At 52.0% G+C, this 8363-nt stretch overlaps 1 protein-coding gene across 1 annotated transcript in view; it reads right to left on the bottom strand.

Annotated features, from left to right (window-relative positions):
• SBK2 (SH3 domain binding kinase family, member 2) overlaps positions 1-402 on the bottom strand; it is a 10624-nt gene extending 10222 nt beyond the window's left edge. The window contains exon 1 of the mRNA XM_010283779.1: positions 352-402. The gene's annotated coding sequence lies outside the window, so the exon portion shown is untranslated. The remainder of the gene's footprint in view (positions 1-351) is intronic.
• Between the last annotated feature and the right edge of the window lie 7961 nt (positions 403-8363).

Below are 8363 nucleotides of genomic sequence, written 5' to 3'. Positions count from 1 at the left end.
CCCCAGCCTCTGCGCAGCAGCCTCCTCGGGCAGACATGGGCAGCGCTCTCACTGGGGCCAAGCCACATCGCACCCTCCTCCCAGCCAACCGGCCGGTACCGCGGCACCGTCCCGCCGGGCACAACCGGACTCCAAGCTGCCTTTTGGGGCAGAGCCACCCAACGAGCTCACCACCAACCAGGTGTGGGAAACGGGTGTGCTCCACGTTGCGCCGGCACGCTACACCGGAGTCTCCAAAACCGGTTTGTGAGGGGTGGGTGCCCTTTTACGTGCCTGTCCAGCCTCTTTCATCCTGCTATGGCTGTAACTTCTCTTCCCACACACCCTCCCCGTCCGTACCAAGGCTCTCACCTTCCCCAGCAGCGTGGCCGGCCGCGGACTGCCTCGCTTCCCCCGCCGCAGCCTCTGGGCTGGGTTCAGCCTGTGCCGAGCAGCTGGAGGGGGCTGCCAGGCATTACGGGGCGAAGCGTGACGCTCCGCCCCTTCCCCATGTCTCTGGTCCTGGGGGCACGCTGCCTCCGTGCTGAAGGTGACCTCTGGGAGGGAGGAAAAGAGGGGGAACGGGGGGAGGAAGAGGGCTATCCACCTGCCCCATTTATGGAGGGAGAGGTGTTGCAGGGCGCAGGGTGGGGTGGTTGTTTCTGCTCTAGCCACACCATCATAAGCCCCAGGGACCCCTCGGCAGACCCACCCTTTCCAGCCCTTCCCTCCAGCTTAGGCTCTCATTACAGCTGAGGGAGCAAAGCAGCTCCCCGGGCTGGGGCATGGTCCTTGCGCTGGGGCCATGCCGAGGAAGAGTACATTCCTGATGGCAGGGCTCAGAACGACCGTGGGCTGCCAGCGCTTGCTCTTGGCCACCAAGGGGGCTGAGGACATGGCAGTCACAATTGCCTGCGCCAGTAAGCTTCGGAGACCAGGCACAAACCATAACTGGTTCAAGGTTCCCTCATGGGGCCCAGTGGGTGAGGCTCCTCACACACACCAGTACTACAGAGCATTACAGCAAAGCTGAAATTATTAACCGTAACTAAAATGACTTGCAGGCACTTCACCTGTTCTCAGAACCTCCACCCAGGCTACATTCCTGTGCCAAAGTCCTCTTTCTTCCACTTGAGCGTGGAGACGAAAACAGCTCCTGGGGACATGGACACCATGCAGGTCCTAGATCGTCGCTCTGAAGCACTCGTTTTTTCACTCAAGGACACGGATCAGGTTGTGTATCTGAAGCAGTGATGTATGCAGCTGTGATGCAGGAGTGTCACAGCACTGGCCTCCCTCCATTTTAGAGTTGGGGCCATGCAGGGGACCTGTAAGGCTTCAGCTGCCCTGATGAGCTTCTGTGCTCCCTCTGGGGGCACAGTATGGTGAGGAAGGCTGAGAGAGGACAGATGTGAAAGACAGTCTAACAGAGGAGCGCAGAGCAGCCCCCATAACCGTACGTATTCTGGGTCTCCAGCACAGGACTGAACCCTCTTGCCTGCTCCCTCAAGGGAGGGTAGTTACACCAAGGGCTTGTCACTCAGTGCCCTGCCCCACACAGGGGCAATAAGGTGAGATGCACTGGACTGCCATCACAAACCTGTGAAGAGTCAGTCAGCCACCACTCAGAGACGGTGCAAATCAGAGGGCAAGAGGAGTAGCACAGTCAGGCTCCCAGATATCCCTGTGCTTCTGGGTAAAAGGTGAGGAGTGAGGTTGTGGTGCTGAAGACCTAAAAGGTCTTGTGCCATTCAAGGCTGCCCCTTCACACTCATTTTTGAAGGATGCTCCAGTGATTGGGGAAGGCCTTCAATGTGCAAAGTTCCTACAGGCAGAAACATTACAGCTGGGGGTGGTGCCAGCGTGTAGGAGAAACCTCTTCAATATCCAGGCATTCAGCACTGGGCTAAATGGTGCAGTGTAACCACTGCTCCCCAGGAATGTGGCCCCTGTATTATCTAGTCTTCTGAGGGACAGAATGGGTGAGACTGTTGCCTCTACTTGAGACACAAGTCAGAAGGCAAACTGAGAAGAGTCCCTGGGGACTTGCTTGAAGTCGCAGTTACAAGGCAATGCTGGGAAATGAGCCCAGGTTCCCTGACTCCCCAGTCCCTCTATCCTCCACTCCAATCACTAACCCAAACCTTCTTCTAGATCTAGGAACAAAATACAGTAGTCTTCCCGATTTTCCAGCTAATTTTTTAAGAGACGGATTCCTTATGTTTTCTGTTCCTACTGAGAGTGGGCCCTGCTGAGTGGTTTGGCTCAAAGAGACCTCTTTCACAGCCTTACCTGCAGTGCACCAAAAAGTAGCAATCTGGCTGAGGGCTTGCCCCCTGCCTGCAATTCATCTGACACTACATCTGCAGGGCTTGTCATGCATTCCCACAACACAGCCAAAAAGTCACATACTGCGTATCACATCTTTGTGAGACTCTCTGCTCCCTGTTCCCAGAGGACTGGGCACAGAGCAGCTGTTGGAGGTTCTAGGGCCTGCTGTTCTACCAAAGAAGTCAGCATTTGTGCATTTCAGGTCCTCCGTAATTTATCATCTTCACCTATCCACCTCACCCATGCTGCACACCTTTTGTCCTGCTGGCAAGCAAAATATTGGTCAAAATCAACACTAGCAGAGCTGGAAATATGATGTAACCAAGACCACAGAATCATAGAATCATAGAACAGTTTGGGCTGGAAGGGACCTTTAAAGGCCATCTAGTCCAACCCCCCTGCAGTGAGCACGGACATCTTCAACTAGATCACGTTGCTCAGAGCCTCGTCCAACCTGACCTGGAATGTTTCCAGGGATGGGGCATCTGCCACCTCTCTGGGTAACCTGTGCCAGGGTTTCACCACCTTCATTGTGAAAAACTTCTTCCTTCTATCTAGTCAAAATCTGCCCTCTTCTAGTTTAAAGCCATTACCTCTTGTCCCGTCGCTACAGGCCCTGCTAAAAAGGCTGCCCCTATCTTCCCTATAGGACCCCTTTAAGTACTGGAAGGCTGCAATAAGGTCTCCCCAGAGCCTTCTCTTCTCCAGGCTGAACAACCCCAACTCCCTCAGCCTTGCTTTATAGGAGAGGTGTTCCATCCCTCTGATCATTTTGGTGGCCTCCTCTGGTCCTTCTCCAACAGGTCCATGTCTTTCCTATGCTGAAGGCTCCAGAGCTGGACGCAGGACTCCAGGTGGGGTCTCCCCAGAGTGGAGCAGAGGGGCAGAATCACCTCCATTGACCTACTGGCCACGCTGCTTTGGATGCAGCCCAGGCTACAGTTGGCCTTCCGGGTTGTGAGTGCACATTGCTGGCTCATGTCCAGCTTTTCATCCACCAGTACCCCCAACTCCTTCTCAGCAGGGCTGCTTTCGATCTCTTCATCCCCCAGCCTGTACTGATACTGGGGGTTGCCTTGACCCAGGTGCAGGACCCTGCACTTGGCCTTGTTGAAGCTCATGAGGTTCATGCAGGCCCATTCTTTGAGCTTGTCCAGGTCCCTCTGGATGCCATCCTGTCCCTCAGGCTTGTCAACCGCACCACTCAGCTTGGTGTCATCTGCAAACTTGTTGACATTGCACTCCACCCCACTGTCTATGTCACTGATGAAGATGTTAAACAGCACTGGTCCCAATACGGACCCTGCCTAACGACTGGTGATTTCCACAGGAGGAAAGTTGGGTGGGGAGGTCTGTACTCCTGTTTCAGAATTACCCAATGACACATGGCTCTTTAGTTTCCATTCTGTACTATAAGAGGCACCAATAGCATCTAGGGTGATGGAAGATTTGATGTCCATTTGAACCCACAAGAGCACTCTTTGGTGGTACGGAGGCTTATCAGCAGGGATATGTGTGAAAGCAAGCTGCTGAAATATGAACATCAAGGTCCTTTACCAGGACCTAAAATGGTACTGCTCTTTTAATATGGTAGTCTATGGCAATACTCAGGTTGTCTATATAGATTCAAACTGACCATAAGCATTCACCCAGCACATCACTGATGGCAGCTTTTCAGAGCAGTCACAGCCACTTCCTTTCCAGCACTCAGTGTTTCCCAGCCCTTTTCAGAACCACCTTTGTGCCTAATGCTGGAGTGGGAATAGGTCTTTGACTTTCCCCATTGCCTTCCTACTTTTTCTTCTGTTAATAAATCTGTGAGCTGCCAACACTTTCCTCCCCTCCAGCCTCAGCGCGCAGGCAAGCAAGCCAATCTGCAGGGTGCCTCAGCATGGGGGCTGCCTCCTGGACGGAGAGATGGGGCCCTGAGCTCCCCTCGGCACAGGAAGGGTGCTCAGAGGAGTCCACCAGCTGCGCAGACCATTTGTGCTCTGAGGTCATTCAGCGCTACCCCATCGCTGAGGAATCTGCTGGCCGCCTTCCTGACAGCACCGTACAATGTCCCACCTCGCCTGCCAGATAACACAACACATTCATGCTGAGCCCAGGGCTGCTCCGCAGAGGTGCTTCCTGACCATGCTCCCCAGCTTCGGCAGAGCTTCTCACACCCAAAACCTCTGGTCAGCCACTGACTACCATATCTGCTTCAAAACACCCTGCCCATCCCATTTCAACCTACTCCTGTCACGCTGCTATTGGGTGTGTTGGGTGCAGAGTGGTTGCAAGTGGTTGCTACTCCATTAGGATCCATGAGCACTGATCCCAGTGCCTCGGAGCAATGTTGGGGTGGTGCCTTTCTGCCCCAGCACAGGGATGGGGACTCGCAACAGCTGTATTTTCAGCCTTTTCCATTGTTATCTCTCCCAGCCTGTCCTCCAGAGCTTAAAACAATATACAGTATCCAGGATGCACATCAGCCTTCTCCCTGAAGCACAATGACTTATTTGTCACCACAGGTACAGCTAGGGACTGTTTGGGTGGCAGCTCAGTTTGCAGCACCCACCCTAGCCTGGTGAGATGGTGCCATCACAGCAGGCTGAGTTGGCTGCTGCTCTGGATGGCTTGGAGATGGATCCTGGCGAGGCAAGGGTTGTGGTGGGGTTTTGCAGGAGAAAAGACTGGACTTGCAGAGGAAGAGTAGGACTTGGCTGGTAGGGCAGGGACATCAGGTTTTGCTGAGAAAGCTTCTTTTTGTCAAGGCAGAGAGAGCTGCCAGCTTCTCCTAAGCGACAGGGAGCCAGGAGACTGTGGAGGCTCCACGTGGAGACCAAGGCTGGCAGGGCAGGAGGTCTCTCAGGGAGACACTCAGTTTCAGCTGAGAGTCCAGATCATGAAGCGAGCTTATGGTGACGAAGCAGGTCCAAGGTCCAGATGAGAAGTTGATTTGCAGGTCAGGATCAGTCCCAGACGTGGTAGCCAGTGCCAGACACAGTCCAGTGATTGCCAGGCAGGTCTGAGGTCAAGCCAGGACATCAGTCCATGTGCCAGGGTCCAGACAAACAGCATCTATGGCCAGACACAGCCATGAAAGAGGTGGAGACAGGCCACGATACAGCTCAGACAGGGACTAAAAGCCCAGGGCTGAGATGAAATGGGCCTCCTGGTCCCATGGGTGCAGGGTGCAGATGGAGATCCAGATGCGAAGCTGGTCAGGGCCATCAAGGCCTATCAGTGCTCTCAGGGCAAGGCAAAACAATGACTCCTGCCTCGCTTTCAATTTTTCAACAGCTTCGTCTCTGCCCTTAGCAATGGCTATAAGGCAAAGGATGCTCCCGTGCTCTGAGAAAGGCTGATCTCTCCTGTGCCACCTCACTCCATTTCTACAGCTTCATCTGCACCGGGCAGCAGGCCAGCACCCTGCACAACCTCTGCCACCAGCCAGTGGTCCACCCAGAGACCACTGTTGCTGGGACATTGTCCCTGGCGTTGGTGCTTCTCCTGGGGCCATCCACAAAATTGGGAGAGAGATGCCCACCACGGGGTGTTGGCAGCGAGCACCTGCTTTCTGACAGGTCTGGGTGGCCGAGGGGCTGGGAGCACTCGTGGGTGCACATTTAGGGCATGCAGGTTAGCTGGGCTCTGGTGCTGGCCAGGAACATCGCAGCATCACGGTGCGAGGAGGCCCCTCTCAAGGCCAGTTTGTGCTTCCCGCAGGGCTGCTTCAGCCGGCGTCACTCCTGGAAAAAAAATTTTGTCTAATTTTCTCTGAAAGAAACAGTGACATGGACTCCTGGCTGCCTGCAAAACCGCTTTCTTCTCTAAAGAAAAGATGACAGACAAAAGAAGATGCAATAGCTGTAATAAGTAGGTATAATAAAGCCTTGAGGGAAATAAGCAAGATGAAAATAAATTACTGCTCACTGTCTCTTCAAAAGACAAGATACAAGAACTAGAGGTAGGTCCAAAACAAGCACAAGGCTTCCTCACGCAGCACGCCTTCAGCTGTGGACATCCTGCCTCAGGAGAGCGTGGGTAAGAAACATTTATGTGGTTTCATAAAGTAACTGGATGGAGACGCTGCAGAGGAAAAGCACAATTGAATACAGAGATTCAACATCTGTCTCAGGCTGCTGGAGGCTAGGAGAATATTTGGGGTCTTTACTATATAATTCCTTGCTCTTGTATCTTCCACAAGGAATTTGCCACTGGATGGTCTCACAGACAGTGAATAGCATTAAATGGTCTTTTATTCTGATCTGGTTCAGCTGTTCTCATTCATTCCACTAATGAAATGCAGTGGTGGCATGAGTATACTGTAGCACCCCTTGGGCGAATCTAGCAAGGCAATAAGCTCCATGGCCCCACTCAGAAACCATTGCTCCCAAAACAGCCCCATACCTGCTACTTAAATAGCTGGCAAGTGATTGTCTGTCTTGGGCTAGCTTGTCATCTTTGCAGTCTCTCCCTGCCAAGGTGACAGCTTTCAGATGGTTCAAGGAGGTAAGATGGGAGGGAGTTTGCCTTGTGGGTGGAACAGACACCTCAGAGGACAGAGAGTTTCCAGAGAAGGAGTGGATGCCAGCCCTAGGCATCCTGGATTATTTGTCCCTTCTCTCAAAGGGCCACCTGCGAGTCCTCTGCCTGTGGGATGGTATCAGAGGAGTGGACAGCAAGCCAGCCTTTTAGAAAACAATTCTTTGGTAACTGAGGGAACCACTCAGTTTTGTCTTGCAGAATTTGGTGAACGACAGATCTGCATTCACCTTATCCAACCACCTTCAAGATTTTATAAACCTCACTCTTAACTCTCAGCCTTCCTCTCTCCAAACTGAAGAGCTGCGGCCTTTTCCATAGTTCCTCATAAAGCACCCATTCCATCCCTTTGATTGCTGTAGTTGCCTTTCCCTGTGCTTTCTCTAACTCCATCATATCTTTCTTGAGATATAGAGACCAGAACAACCTCCACTGCTTATGATCAGGATGCATGGAGGTTTTATATAGTGCTAAAATGGCACTCTGTCAAACTCTAAATACTCTTGCCAATAATGCCCAACATTTATTGTGGTTGTTGCAGCATAAGCCCATTTATAGGCTAAGAAATGACAAGCCCAGGATCTTCTTCCTGATCTGCAACTGCAGATCTGAGCTCTGAGTTCAGTATTATGTAGGAATGTGCTAGATTATTTTCCCAAAATGTATTACCTTACATGTATCTATGTTGAAGCTCATGTGAGACTTTTCTGCCCAACCACTTAGTTTTGTGGGATTCTTCTGAAGCTCCTTGCCATCAGAACAGTATTTGACCACCTGAGGAAAGTCGGTATCATCCTCAAACTTGGAGATTTCACATTTCAGTCACTTCTCCAGGTCATCCATGAAGATGCTGGAGAAAACTAGTCCCAGGAGCAATCCCTGGGCTATCCTTCGAGGGGAACCTCATTGCTCTCTACAGCTTCCTGAGGAGAGGAAGGGGAGAGGGAGGTGCTGATCTCTTCTCCCCAGTTATAGGACGTGTGGGGATGGTTCAAAGCTGCACCAGAGGAGCTTTAGACTGGACATCAGGAAGCATTTCTTTACCAAGAGGGTGGTCAAACACTGGAACAGGCTTCCTAGAGAGGTGATCGACTCCCCCATCCTGTTAGTGTTTACATGGCGTTTGGACAATACCTTTAATAACATGCTTATCCGCCCTGAAGTGTTCAGACAGTTGGACTGGATAATCATTTTAGGTCCCTTCCAACTGAAATTATCCTATCCTATCCTATCCTATCCTATCCTCACTTCTTATTCTTCTCCACCCTGGGAAGTGTCCCATGCACCCTACACTTTGCCTCTTGTCCTTTACTCAGCTTTCATTCCATAAAAGGACCTTTCCTCCAACCGTGTAGCAAGTTAGTTCCTTTAATAACTTCTGGTGAGGAACCTGTCAATGGCTTTTTGGAAGTCCAAATGTATTATGTCTCCTGGATCCCCTCCCCTGTGCTTATTGAGACCCTCACAGAAGCCAGCACGGCAACGACGCAGGATTTCCCTTTACAGAAACCGCACCGACT

Source organism: Phaethon lepturus, unplaced genomic scaffold, assembly GCF_000687285.1.
Source record: "Phaethon lepturus isolate BGI_N335 unplaced genomic scaffold, ASM68728v1 scaffold20753, whole genome shotgun sequence".
In the NCBI taxonomy this organism is placed as follows: domain Eukaryota; kingdom Metazoa; phylum Chordata; class Aves; order Phaethontiformes; family Phaethontidae; genus Phaethon; species Phaethon lepturus.
The sequence above is the reverse complement of the archived record's forward strand: the minus strand, read 5'-3'. Positions and strand labels throughout refer to the sequence as shown.